This window comes from Ambystoma mexicanum, chromosome 9 (assembly GCF_040938575.1).
Source record: "Ambystoma mexicanum isolate Mex_15411 chromosome 9, UKY_AmexF1_1, whole genome shotgun sequence".
NCBI classification, from domain to species: Eukaryota; Metazoa; Chordata; class Amphibia; order Caudata; family Ambystomatidae; genus Ambystoma; species Ambystoma mexicanum.
This window is the reverse complement of record NC_090931.1, coordinates 131309988-131323335: the sequence shown is the minus strand read 5'-3', so window position 1 is coordinate 131323335 and position 13348 is coordinate 131309988.

The window sequence follows — 13348 nt, the reverse complement described above, 5'->3', positions numbered from 1 at the left end:
GCTCCAGCCAATCAAGAGACTGACATCCAGGGGTGGATGGCAAAGGGCAAGGGCCAATGGTAAGTTAACTACCTTGCAACAATGTAATAGTTTTTGGGGATGGGGCAGGTCAGCCACCTGACATGTGAGGACCAGTAGAATAACCTCTATAGGGGATAGCTATATGAGCTACTACTCTCAGCACCCAATCAATGATGGGGATAGGTTTTTGGGGAAGGGTCCAGATGATGACATGTAGCATCAAAACTGGGAAACGCACCATGGGAAATTGAGATGTACTGGAGAATCTTGATTGTCTTGTATGATTGCTGTTTTTTTGTTGTTGTAATAAACCGCAGTTCTAACTTGCCCTTGGCTGAGTCCTCCGTTAATTCTGGGGAAGGGTTGTTGGGCCCATGGGAGTCGGACAGACCCCCAGATGACCTCTGGCATACGTGAGATTTACCCCAAGTTGGAAGTTGGAAGCAGAGGTAATGGTTCAGCTATGCTAGTCCGGCACAAAGCCGACCCTCCTGCCACAAAGCCTGGAGGGCTGCTGGACCCCTCACCGGTTTCGAGAAAGTGGGGAACGCGTGCCTCATGGAAAAGCTGTCAGGAGCCAGCCTGAGAAATATTCTGCCCATGGTCCGTGAGGAGTTCAGCAGACCAGAAGGGTGGTGTGGCAGCTTTGGGGAACATGGTAGCCGAGCAGCATCAGCTGATCAGAGTGTAAATGTTGACTCGACCACATAGCAATTAAGGTGAGGAGAAAGTAACGGGAGTGCAAGGGTGGTATTGAGTATTGTGGAGTACCTTTGGAGTATTGTCGGGTATTGTCTAGTAGTCTTTAGCATTATCAACTTTAGTAGGGGGGGTGTGGCTAGAGCTCATGAAGTGAGGTAGCAGCAGGCTGAGCACCGGTCCTGATTTTCGTATTGATCCTGCAGTCGCTACCAAACGCGACAATTCCAGCAATCAACTTCAGCTCCAGTTTGAACAGGCACTGCTGAGCCCTCTCGGTGAAGACCAGCCGAAAAACGGTGCCCGCAATCCCTGAAACGCGGCTTTCGAAGTTGCCCCGGGGGTCCTATCGCAATGGCGGCCTAATTTGAGACAGAGACTCTAACGGTGGAGGAGCTTGCTCTGAGCCCGGGCGCCCGCAGAGAGCCGGAGGGCTTGTGCTTGCCGGGACCACTGTGGACCGAACCTTTGGATCCTTAACTGCTGAGGCTGAGCAGCCGTGGAGAGTGCGGCGACCCCCCCCCCCTAGAGGGGCCGCAGTCTTGTTGGAGCTTTCGCTGATCCTCGAGCCCATCACGGCCCGGCTCGGAGGGCTGAGCGGCGGGCTGGGTTGCGTCAGACCCGCTTCAGGGGACGCGACCGCCAGTGCCTGGATCGCGCTGCGGGCATGGGGACTCGTGGGCCGTCCTTCCCCCACGCCTGTCAACGCATTCTTTTGGCCTCCTTAGTGGACGAGGCCCGGGCCCATCATAAGGCTCCCACAGCGTGTGTAAACACGCAAACCGCCGGGACTTCCTGCCGGAGCGCTTGCGAGGTTGCAAGCGAGTGCTGGAGCTCTGAACTGTTTACTTGTGAAGCCAGCAGACGCCTGGTGATGCACCAGCGCTAATTAGACCAGCAGCATAATTCGTGCCCCCTGTGGTGCTCCCCCTCTATGGGCCTCACTTACCAAGCCACAAAGGCCCCAATGACGTCACCTGGCCCAATTGACTTTGAGTGATTGGGAGGCCTGGTGACCCTCTCCCCCCCGGCGCGCTGGGTTGCTGGGAGACTCCATTGAACTGTGCTGTCCGTGGAGGGCTCACAAGTACTAGAAGTTGGAGGCCACAAGTCGCTGGCGCGCACTTCCCACAGGACCTGCCCTAGAGCAGTGGATTTAAGCCACTTATAAGATCAGAGACTCATCACTATTCACCAAGTGCTACTTCTAGTGCATTGTACCTGGCCAGCCCCAGCTGGATCCACCTGCGCCATATAACGCAAGATGTCCAACTCGCGCCAAAAGAACAAGGGGGCGACAATCATGGACTCCTTTTCTGGGGCAAGGCCCAAGCAACAGCTCCAACACAAAATTACTACACAAACGGAACCGCCCCCATGCGAGGAAGACCCTTCAAACGCCCAGGTGCTGCAGACCATCACGGCGCTTCAGACATTCCTGGAGACCAAGATAGACAAACTCAAGGTGGACATGCAGCTTATACACCAAGACGCCCGAAATGTAACTAAAAGGGTGACCAAAGTGGAGGCGAACTTGCGTGACACCACAGATACTACCACAGACATGAGAACCAAGGTGACCGAACTGGAAAGGCAGGTTGAACGACTTGAGGCAAGATCGGAGGAGGCGGAAGGGAGGACCCGCCGCAACAACATTCGAATTCTTGGGATCCCGGAAGACATGGAAGGAACTAACCCAACTGAGTTTGTAGAGTCCATGATACTTCAAGAGGTTGGCCCTGGCAATTTCACGCAGAGATTCTCAGTCGAGAGAGCCCACAGATCTCTTCAAAAAAGACCCCCGCCACACCCAATGATCGCAAAGATTCTACATTTTCGGGATAGAGAGGCGATACTTAGGTTCTAGAGAGAGGGGGGAGAGATTAAACTCCAAGATTGTTATGTACCCTGACTATACCCCCAATGTACAGCGAGCCAGGAATTCCTTCATCCCAATTAAGGCAAGACTACGCAAGCTCAATCTCAAATACATGCTTCTATACCCCTCACGTCTAAAGATACTCTACAAGGGGAAAGCTGTCTTCTTGGAAACCCCGGCTGCAGCCACCTTGTGGCTTGAACATAACTTAGCTGAGGGCGATGAGTGCATCGTGGAGGCCAAGAAACTAGGCAGAAATTACGAACCCAAAGAATGAAATGCGCAGAGTGGTGGCACCGAAGCACAGCGCCTAGGAGGTGATCCTTCGCTGGAAAAGACGGAGTATGCACCTATAGACGGGAGCTCAGAGCACCACACATGATCGCTACCTCAACCCACCCCTCTACAACCAATGCCGGCTTGTTGCCAGCACTACACCCGTGTCTCATGTCCTGGATAGGCCAACAGGAATCGGGAGCCCCAAAGCATTGCCTTTCCAAAGCAACTGCTGTGGGCAGTTCACAGTTGTTTCATGTTATCGACCCACCTGTTCGTTGAAACGGTTGATAAGTCTCCAATTTTCAATGCAATTCAATTACCGAGGACTTGGGGGGAGGGGGAGAATGAAGTGTGCACCTATACTGTTCGATCCTGAATGGGGGCACCCAGGGCATGGGCACACCTGGAAGGTGCTGAGGGCCAACATGAAGCGGGCACGCAAACTCTTCCTTGTGACAACATGGCTGCACGCATTAAGGCTGTGACCTGGAATGTGAGAGGCCTTGGTACCTACCTTTGTCGTAATAGAATTAAATCCTATCTTCATAGGAAGAAGATAGGGCTGGCCCTCCTGCAAGAAACTCATCTTACAAAGGAGTCCATCGCCACTCTCCAAACACACTGGGGAGGACAAGGGTTCGGAGCCACTTACTCCAAGTATGCCAGGGGTTTTTTTACATGGATTAGCCCCCAAATTCCTTTCCGACTCATTAGTTCCGAACCAGATCCAGAAGGGAGATATGTGATAGTACGGGGCTATATTGAGCAGACGGAAGTGTGCATTGTCAATTCATACCTCCCCAACAGCAACATACCAGCGCACTTGGACCTGATGTATACCAAGGTCACGCACCACAGAAACGGATTCTTTATCTGGGGAGGAGATTTCAATTGTGTCAGCAATCCAGACACTGACAGGTCCATCCCGCTCTCTGGAAGCCCGTCTGCATCGACGGCGGCATTGAATGCTATGCTGAACCGCCTTGATCTAGTGGACATTTGGTGGGAGCTCCATCCAACTGACCGGGGCTACTCCTGCTACTCGTCCCCGCATAACCTCCACACTAGAATCAACTACATTTTCTCTGGCAGGGAGAGCCTCCCCCAGATCGACACAGCGGGATACCTGGGCCAGACCATCTCTGATCACTCCCCCTTGTTAATCGAATGGAGCACTGCTGGGCCCCGAACCCCGATACCCACATGGAAGATGCCCACCGAAGCGCTAAAAGACCCATCATTCAGAGAAGATCTTAGGGAGTCTCTGGTATATTACATTGAAGAAAACATGACTAGCGTTGAGCACCTAAGCGCACTGTGGGATGCCCTCAAAGTGTTCACACGGGGAGAAATCATTGCAAAGGCTGGTGGAATCAGAAGACACCTGAGATCCGAACTTGAGCAATGGGAAGCCGAAATAGAACAGCTGACACAAACTGGCGCTATCCACGCTGACCCTCCCATATGAACAGGGTGGCGTCCAGCTGCCTGATTTGGAGAAGTATTACTTATCAGCCCAGCCCAGCTTTGTTGCCAAATGGTTGGCGGACGATGTCACTCCAGAAACAGCACTGTTCCACCACTTGATTGCTCCCATCCGGCTGAATGAGCTCATTTGGGCTCCCCAGCAACTCACAGGTGAGACCCCCTTCTTAGTTGCTCTTGGCAGACAAATATGGCACAGAACAGTATCGCTCCTCCATCTGAAGCATGCATATGCACCAGACATTCCGCTCCTTGCCGACTTATGCCGGAGCAGCGTTGATCTAGCAACCATCAGATATTGGGAAAGGGTGGGAGTGTACACCTGGGGGGACCTATATCACGAGGGTCCCTTCCGAGACTTCTCTTCCTTACAATCCAAAGATGGCGTTCCCAGTGGCCAATTCCTGTGGTATCTCAGAATCTATAAACTTGCATGCGCTAAATGGGATTCCTGGCCCGAGGAGCCTGAGTGTAGCCCCTTTTTGACACTCCTTTACGGGATGGGAGAGGGATGGAGACCGGTGTCCCAAATATACAGACACTTAGCAGACAGGCTCAATCCCCCCAGCCCTGACCTGAAACTTAAATGGGACAGAGATCTGGGGCACAAAATGACCGATGGAGAATGGGGGAGAGTACTGGCGTTCCCTAAAGAGGTTTCCCGAAACTCTAGATTCAGAATGATTCAACTTAATATACTATATCGCTCATACCTAACACCCCACAGAATAGCGAAGATCTACGATCAACCCCAACATAACTGTTCATGGTGTAACGGAGACAAAGCGGACCTAATGCACATATTCTGGGAATGCATCAAAACCCGGCAACTCTGGGCTGCGGTGGAACAAACCTGCAGGAAGGCTGGCATGACCAGGTATGAATGGTCTCCCGGAGAGTGCCTTCTAGGAACCTATCCCAGATTAGCCAAAATTAAGCACACTGTGAAGCTCATGGATCTGTTGTGTATCCTAGCTAAAAGGACCATCGCCATGGCGTGGAAGCGGCCTGGCGGCCCACGAATCCATGCATGGCACAGTGAACATGAACGTTGGGTAGGGGCAGAGACTTCGGCCTGGGAAGAAAGCATCGCCAGGTCCCCCGATGATGCGAGTCAGACACTAAATGCTTGGAAGGCCCTCGCATGGGCTTTGTTCCACCCCTCCAATGATGACAAACCCCCTTGAACGATCCAACCCTGCACAAACTGATCTACCCCTTACTTGACACCCTGCCTGCCCGTCTGTTCGGGCTCCTTCCCTCACCCCCCGCTAATAACCCTCTTGAAATGATTACTTGCTAATTATGTGGAGACACCAATGTTACTGTTAATGTTTTAAGTTGTACCTGTTTGTTGTTTATTACTTGCTTGGCTCACTCAAACAATGTCACCTTTTGGTTGCAGTTGGCACCCATTGTCATACTGCTGTTGTACTCGCCATAAATGCAAATAAAGAAATTTAAAAATAAATCAACTTTATTAGGGACAGGAGCGGAGGTAGATGTCATTTTTGTGGTTGGGGCGCATTCGATTTCAAGGTTAAATGTTCTGGTGAATAACCTAGACTGTTGACTCGAGGGCACGGATTAAAAAGTTATGTAAATACTGGATTTCCTGTGGGTTGGGCGTTTTAGCTTGGGTCATAGATGACGGCATCCCCGTAAGGTTTAGCAAAGGGTGCTTGCCTAGATTGCGGAAGGTGATATGTCTGATTAAGTCTTGCAGAGGGAGTTATCTACAAGGCGACGCTGTAGGTACAGATTGAACACGAGAATAGTGGTATACTCTGCTAGGAGGCAGAAAGACAGCTCTGGGTTTATGTTGGGGTTGTGTGTATTTTTGGGTAACTGTATAGTAGCATTGTGCACGCTGTATGTGATTATTTTAGCACTACCTTGTTCAGTGAGTTGGTGATTTCACCCGTAGGTTTGGAGAACACAAGGTGGTGAGGAATTGGTGTTGAGAAACTTGAGATTGACAGAGGAGGTTATCCAGTGGTGGGGTGCGAAAGGTGCCTGCACACGAGTGGTGGGTGTATAAGAAGGCAGAGATTTGTGGAAGAGCAGTGTGCAGAGCATGCCTGACAGATTGTTTTGGGACGAGAGAGGCTCGAAGAAAAGTGAAAGAATTGCAATTGCACTGTGTTTTTCCCTAACAGCAGATTGTCAAACCTTGACTTGAGGTCAAGTAAGTGTTAAGCAATGTATTGAGGGAAGGGTGGGGGTGACACGCCCCTTCAGCACCTGTGTAAGATGCTCCCACCTTATAAGGCTAGGATTTGCAATTACAGCGCAGAATGGACTAAAAGTACTGGGGGTAAATCCGCTATACTATGGCCACAATGGGAAGTTTTGCCAATAATGTGCAGCAAGCACTAGTGACACACTTATAGGACATTTTAAGGGGAAGAGGTTAGCCAACCGCATAGCAATATTGGAGTTGTGGCAGATGTTTCAGGAGAGCGAGGGGGACATGGTGAGGTGCCAGTAGATGCTGAGCCAACAGGAGGCACCGGGACCAGTGTCACCACCCTCTGCTCCCCCACCCTCTCCTGCAAGCGAAGCCACAGGGGACACATATACTGAACAGGGGATGTACCCACTACGGGAACTGAAAGCAGCACAAGGGTATTCAAATCCAGTATTTCAGCCTCCGCCATATACCAAGGAGGAGGGGCAGAAAGGGAACGAGCAGTTGGGTGCTGAAGGATGCGAAGGAAGGGCTAGATGGCATAGCCACAAACGTTTGGAATGGGGGGCAGATTCTCCTAAAGCTAAAATGGAAGACAACATGAGAAGCAGCAGGGGTGACCAAAGAGATGGGAGGTTCTAAGAGGAGCAGCGAAGCAAAAGACTGGGCATAGATAATGGTGAAAGTAGACAGGAGGGACAGGGAAGCAGAAGAGAGAAGTGAGAGAGAGCACAGAGAAAGGAAAAATGAGGAGGAGAAAGAGCAGCAGCACAGGGAAAAGAGGAAGGAGCAAGAAGAGATTGAGAAACGAAGAGAAGGAGATCAGAAGGAAAAACAAATGTTAGTGGATAGAGAACGGAGGAAATGGCCAGTGGAGCGGCTTATGAGAGAACAGGAGGAGGAGGAGCGCACGATCAGAGACATAAGGGCACGATGGGCAATGGACACGGAAGATGACACAAGGGGAGGGGATAAATGAGCGGAGGCAGACAGCACGACCATTCGAGGAAGGACCGCCATTGTATCAGATAGGACCGACACAGGGTCCTGCAGGGAAGGAAGCAAGCATGACTTTCGTGACATCAACTTTACTGTGAAGCCCAATACAGAGACAACTTCTAGGAGACTGAGCTCTGACTCGGAAGACGATGCAAAAGGTGGTGGGGACGAGGGAAGCGGGCAACGCCAGCACCGATCAGTGGGGAAAAGGGCAGATAAAGGTATGACCTGGGACATGGCGAAAGATGCAGAGGGATCCAAGTGAGACAAGGACGACCGAACACTGCGGCCGGTGATCTCCCAGGGCAACAGAGAGGGGAGCCAGTAAAAACATACACCGACTTTGGAGACTCCTACAAGCACATTAGACTGACATGAGGACAGAATGGGGAGATAAGGTTCACCCAGTTGCCCCTGCTGGAAAAAAGTGGGGGGTGAACTCAATATATACCATGGAAACACACAGACAAGGAAAACCTGAGATGTAGGCTACCTTCGTGAACCACAGGTGGAGGGAAATGGATATACAAAATGGAAAGCATGACGGCGATACTGAGGTTGACAGTTGGGGCATAAAGGGATTACTAGTGGCAATTCTGGGGGAGGCCGCTAATGACGTGTGGAGAAGGGCAGGGATTCCAGGAGTAACCACCCAGGACATGCGTACAATGGTTTGCCATTAGCAAACTGCTGAGCAGCAGCATGCCAAGCACTCAGGGTACAATACCCAGAAACATCAGACATTAGTATGATTATGGCACGCAAAATGGGGGAAGTCAAAGACCCCTTACACTATGTTCAGACAATTCAAGAGCTTTGGCGCCTTGAAACGTGAGAACTATGGGACAAAACAGTAGCATTATTTTACCACATATTGTGCCAAGGGTAGCCAGAACCAGTACAGAAACAGCTTAAGAAATTAGTGGGTAGGGAGGCAAAACCATGGCCAGAAATACAGCTCATGATAGTACACCAATGTAGGTTATTGCAAGAAAATGCAAGGAAAGAAAGCAAGGGGAAGGGAAGCTGGTACAAAATGTTATCTAAATATGCAATGGAAGGGGCAGTGCTAACAAGCACGGGAGAACAAGGGACATCACAGTACGCACAGCCACCCGCAGGGGTAGGGTTTATGGGGCAGGTGAATATGCAGCACGGGTTGCGAGGAAGAGGGGCCACCTAGAGGATGCGGGTATGGGCCACAGATACACCACAATCAAGGGGAGGTCTAGAGGGTACGGGCAGCAGGGCCCAGGGGAGCCTTTTGGGTGTTTTCCAGGCAAGGGGAGGGAGCCACCACAATGCTGGGTGTGCAGCCAGATAGGGCACATTTCAAGAGTATGCAGAAGCAGGGGGTGCAACAGAATTGGGGGATGCAATAAGAACCAGCATAGCAGGGGGACAGAATGAGTAGTATACAAAGGACCAAACGCAACCACACAGACAGGCACCAAATGCATATTCACAGCCACAGCAACCCATGACTCAGACACCACTGATGCAAGCTCCTATACCGTAGTATTTGCAGTCACTGTAGATGCCCCAGACTCAAGGCAGTGCACAGCCTTCATACACGGCACAGCAGGTGCCACAGATACAGAAAGGTACACAAGCAAATGACGGGACAGTGGCACGAGTAGACTCCATAGCCATGACCCCCATTGGGAGCCTGGGGGTAGGGGTTACCATGGTGGGGAACAATCCTTTTTTTCTAGGAATAGGAGGTCCTTATACCCTCAACAGCACAGCCCACAGACGGACTTCATGTGTTCCATCCTATTACAACCCTAGTACAACCCTGCGGAGGAACCATACATAGGGGTGATGATAGGTGACAACATATTTTTCTTTCTTGTAGTCACGGGGCGACTAAATCTTGCATCCAGGAGGGGAAATACAGGTTATCCGGTGATGCCATGAATTCACAAGGATTCTCTGGGGCTATGGAAGTTGTTCCTTTTACAGATAACATTACACTCTCTATAGGGGAACATGATCTATCTTTACCCCAGGCCAGCACCTGTAAACATACTCTGGAGAGACATTATAAGCAGACTTAACATGCCAATATCATTCGCAGACATTGGGATAGTGTGCTCCACACCAGGGGTACACATTCTCAATGTATGGGAAAATATGCAAGCCTACTGTGGACGAAAGGTGCAGAGGTGGGTGACAGACAAAGAGGAACTGTTTCGATATGTGACTGAGATTGCAATAGCAAAGCTCCCGGTATTCAAGGGAAGGTGTGGCGCATTCCAAATGAGTACCTATGTAGACCAGAGATACCATTGGATGAAGCAGAATGGACAATAATGCCACTGGAGATCGAGGCAGTGATTGTGGGAGATGAGTGGATAGCAGTGCACGGAACAGATGGCACAGGGTGGCCATGGAGAGCAGTGTGATCACTGTAGCTGAAGGATACAGGCTTACCACAGTGACAGGTTAATACAATTGGAGTCAAGGGGCTGTCACCTCCTGTCTGTACCCTAATCTTTGCAACACAATATAGACAGAAGAATTTTTATTAAAAAGTTATTCCTACATCTAAGTCCCTATAAATAGTTGTTTCGCCCTGTGTTCTTTATACCTTCTATGTTGTCCAACCAGCCCTAGTGTGCGCTGGTGTGATGCCTACAAATGGGGTGTAGAGGTCCTTACCCTTTCCTCACTCACTACTTTTCTATGCTACTAAAAAGTCAAGTGCACACTTATTGGAAGTCGGTTTTTGTCTTTATTTGTACCACCTCCAATATGTGTGTCTTATCAATACTAACTATTCAACCAATTTGGTTGAGTAGTGGTTAGAAATTGGTATCCATTTAACAGCTAGTTTGTTTTTCAGTTAGATTGGACAGCTGTGATGTATTTCTTTAACAAGCCCTTTCATCAATGTATGGAGGGTATCGGAATTTGGATTATCAGTCCAACACTACTTAATAACAGTCAACCGGTTTCAGTGGATCTAATCAGTGGCCGCTTTCTTCAGGAGAAGTGATGCTAATATTGCATTCTGCGTGTGATATCTGATTTCTTTTCAGGTCATCATTCCATGGATGCTTGGAGGATATCCTCAGGTTTCCAATGGGCTTGTTGGGTAGATTCCTGGGCACTGTGTTAGCCTGTAACAAAAGGTTCATTTTTCGGGGGTGTCTTGTGGAGGTAAACTCATGCTCTTGTATGTCCTCAAAAGTTATTTATCTCGTCAGGTATCTGTCATCGGTGGGATTTCTAGTTCCTGGTTCCTGATTATTGAATCATAGAGTCGAGACGCAGCGATTTACAGGAAGGGTTACCAGGGATCCACGCACACAGAAGAACTCTATGCTATATAATCACGAACCAGGAACTAGAAACCCCACCAATGACAGATACCTGATGAGATAAATAACTTTTGAGGACATACAAGAGCATGAGCCTACCTCCACAAGAAACCCCCAAAATATGAACCTATAGGGATGACAGATACCTGACGAGATAAATAACTGGGCATCCACCACAAATTCTCCTGTGCTTATCACCCGTAAGCAAATGGGGCGTGGGAATGGCTCAGTGGCCTCCTGAAAGAGTGTATTGCCAAAACTAAAAAGAGTACCAATAGGAAGTAGCTACACTGCCTCCCCCTTGTCTTGTTCACATTGTGCAACAAGCCCGGTTTGGCCACCATTTAACCCCACATGAGGTGGTGACAGAGCGGTGCATGCAACTCCCCCTGGCTCCTCCCACTAGGGCGCTCAATGATGCACAAAGTAGTGCAAATAATTTAGGTCAGGAAATGTACGATTGTTACTGTCTTGATTACTAGTGCCTCTTTTATCTTTCACCAGATACAACACCAAGGAGGCCCAGAAGACAACGGAGAAAGCGACAGCGTCGATAGCACAGAGGACTTACCTAAACAGCCACCCATATTTCCAGGGGACAGCATGCTTTTGAGGAACTTTGTCTGGTGTTGGGAAGCACCCAGATTCACGGTCCCCTACACCATCCATTGAAGCAATGACTGAAAGATCAATCAAGCTAGAAGGAAAGACAGCATGGCACCACATGAATGATGTCAAGCTTTACAAAGCTGTGGCCTCACCTGGTAATGAGATCGACAGGGCCAACAATCATCAGCAACAGGAACAAGGAGATCATTCAAAACCAGCACTGCCGAGTGGAGGACACCCAATGGTTACTCACTCACGGGCAGTTAGGGCAAGGACTTCCTACACATCCAGAATGAGGATATACTGTCTGTTATTTTCTTCTTTGCACACATTCGTTGAGAAAGTGTGATGTTTTATTATACGATTTGTTCATGTTGCCCAATTATTTACAACCTGATACTTTCTCAGGCCAATTTGTCAATTTTATTAGAAGGTCCAATAGATTTCGAGCACTTCCTCCTAGTATATATTACCATGTTGTCAAAGCATATTTGGCCCAAGCTTGCCCACAACCCATCTGTCCTTGCAGTACTCAGAGACCCTAGAATCAGATCTGTGTGGGAACAGCTATTTGTCTTTGCGATGAGTGACTACATGATCCACTGGGCTTAAAAATTGACTTAACAATAACTGAATAACACTAATTTTTGCGCATTTCAGGTGGGAAACTGATATCTTCAAACTGCACAAGAATCCAGCAGCACAGGTAAATGGGGGGAGATAATAAAAAAAATATGCTTATTTTGTCATGTCTTAGTCCCAAGTGGGGTTTTCGCATTTATCTTTTGGTGAATATCACTTGTGTCTAATGAAACTGCTGTATACTCTACTAACATTACCCAGCAGGGGGAACACCATGTCACGTGGACAAGGGAACACTGAAAGCACAGTAAGGAGAGGTAAGCACAGTGCTGATACAGACATGGAGGGGGAGACCTATATCTCACCGACACTGCTTGTGTGTCTAATAACACATGACCAAAGTAGGTAAGGAAACCACTAAGGTGTGCTGCTATGTCTGCTCACTAATTCCCTATGCCATGAGTGCCTCCAGAATGTTCATAGCAAATGAAATACCAGCAGCAATACCCAATGCCTCATGTACCTATGCATGGTTACAACCCGAGGAAGATTCCAAGGGAAAATGGCAACATTGAGATGGATGTCTCAGACAACGTTCCCCTACGAAGATAGCTATACGAAGACTCTTGACATGATGAACACTTACTGGCAGTTTGACCAAGCTATACAGAACATTGATGGCCTGCAGAAAGGAGAGACAAAAACAATAACCCTGAAGAAATTGTCCTGCCCGAAGAGGGGGTTGAGAGAAATAGGAGGAGAACAAGGATGTTGGCAGAGACCACAGATGCTTGTGTATGGACAGGTGTACACAGCAGAAGGATGGAAAGATGGAGTAGTAGGGAGCAGAGCACACATCCTAGTACAATCACCAGTGAATACAGTACAAGAAGAAAATGACACGTGCCTGAAGGAGTGGGATGGGATGCAAATGCCAAGTTAATCAACTGGGTAGACAATGAAGCTAGACGGATGCCTATAATACCTCTGAAGAAACTAGCATTGTGCTACAAGAATGAAGGAGCAATGAGAGTTGGAGATAACACCGGATGTAGGTACACAGAAAAGCCTCCAGCAATGAAGCTTGACACTGCAGTACTGATGGATCATTATTGGGCATATGGTTCCAAGACATATGAGAAATTGCCACGCAACTGGAGAGGAGTTTGCTCATTGGTGCGCATCAATATGCCATCACTGGTGGTGCCCCAGAAGGACATAAAGATCGGTGAGTTCCCGAAGATGGGCACTAACACGAGAAAGAAAAGGTCTGTGAGA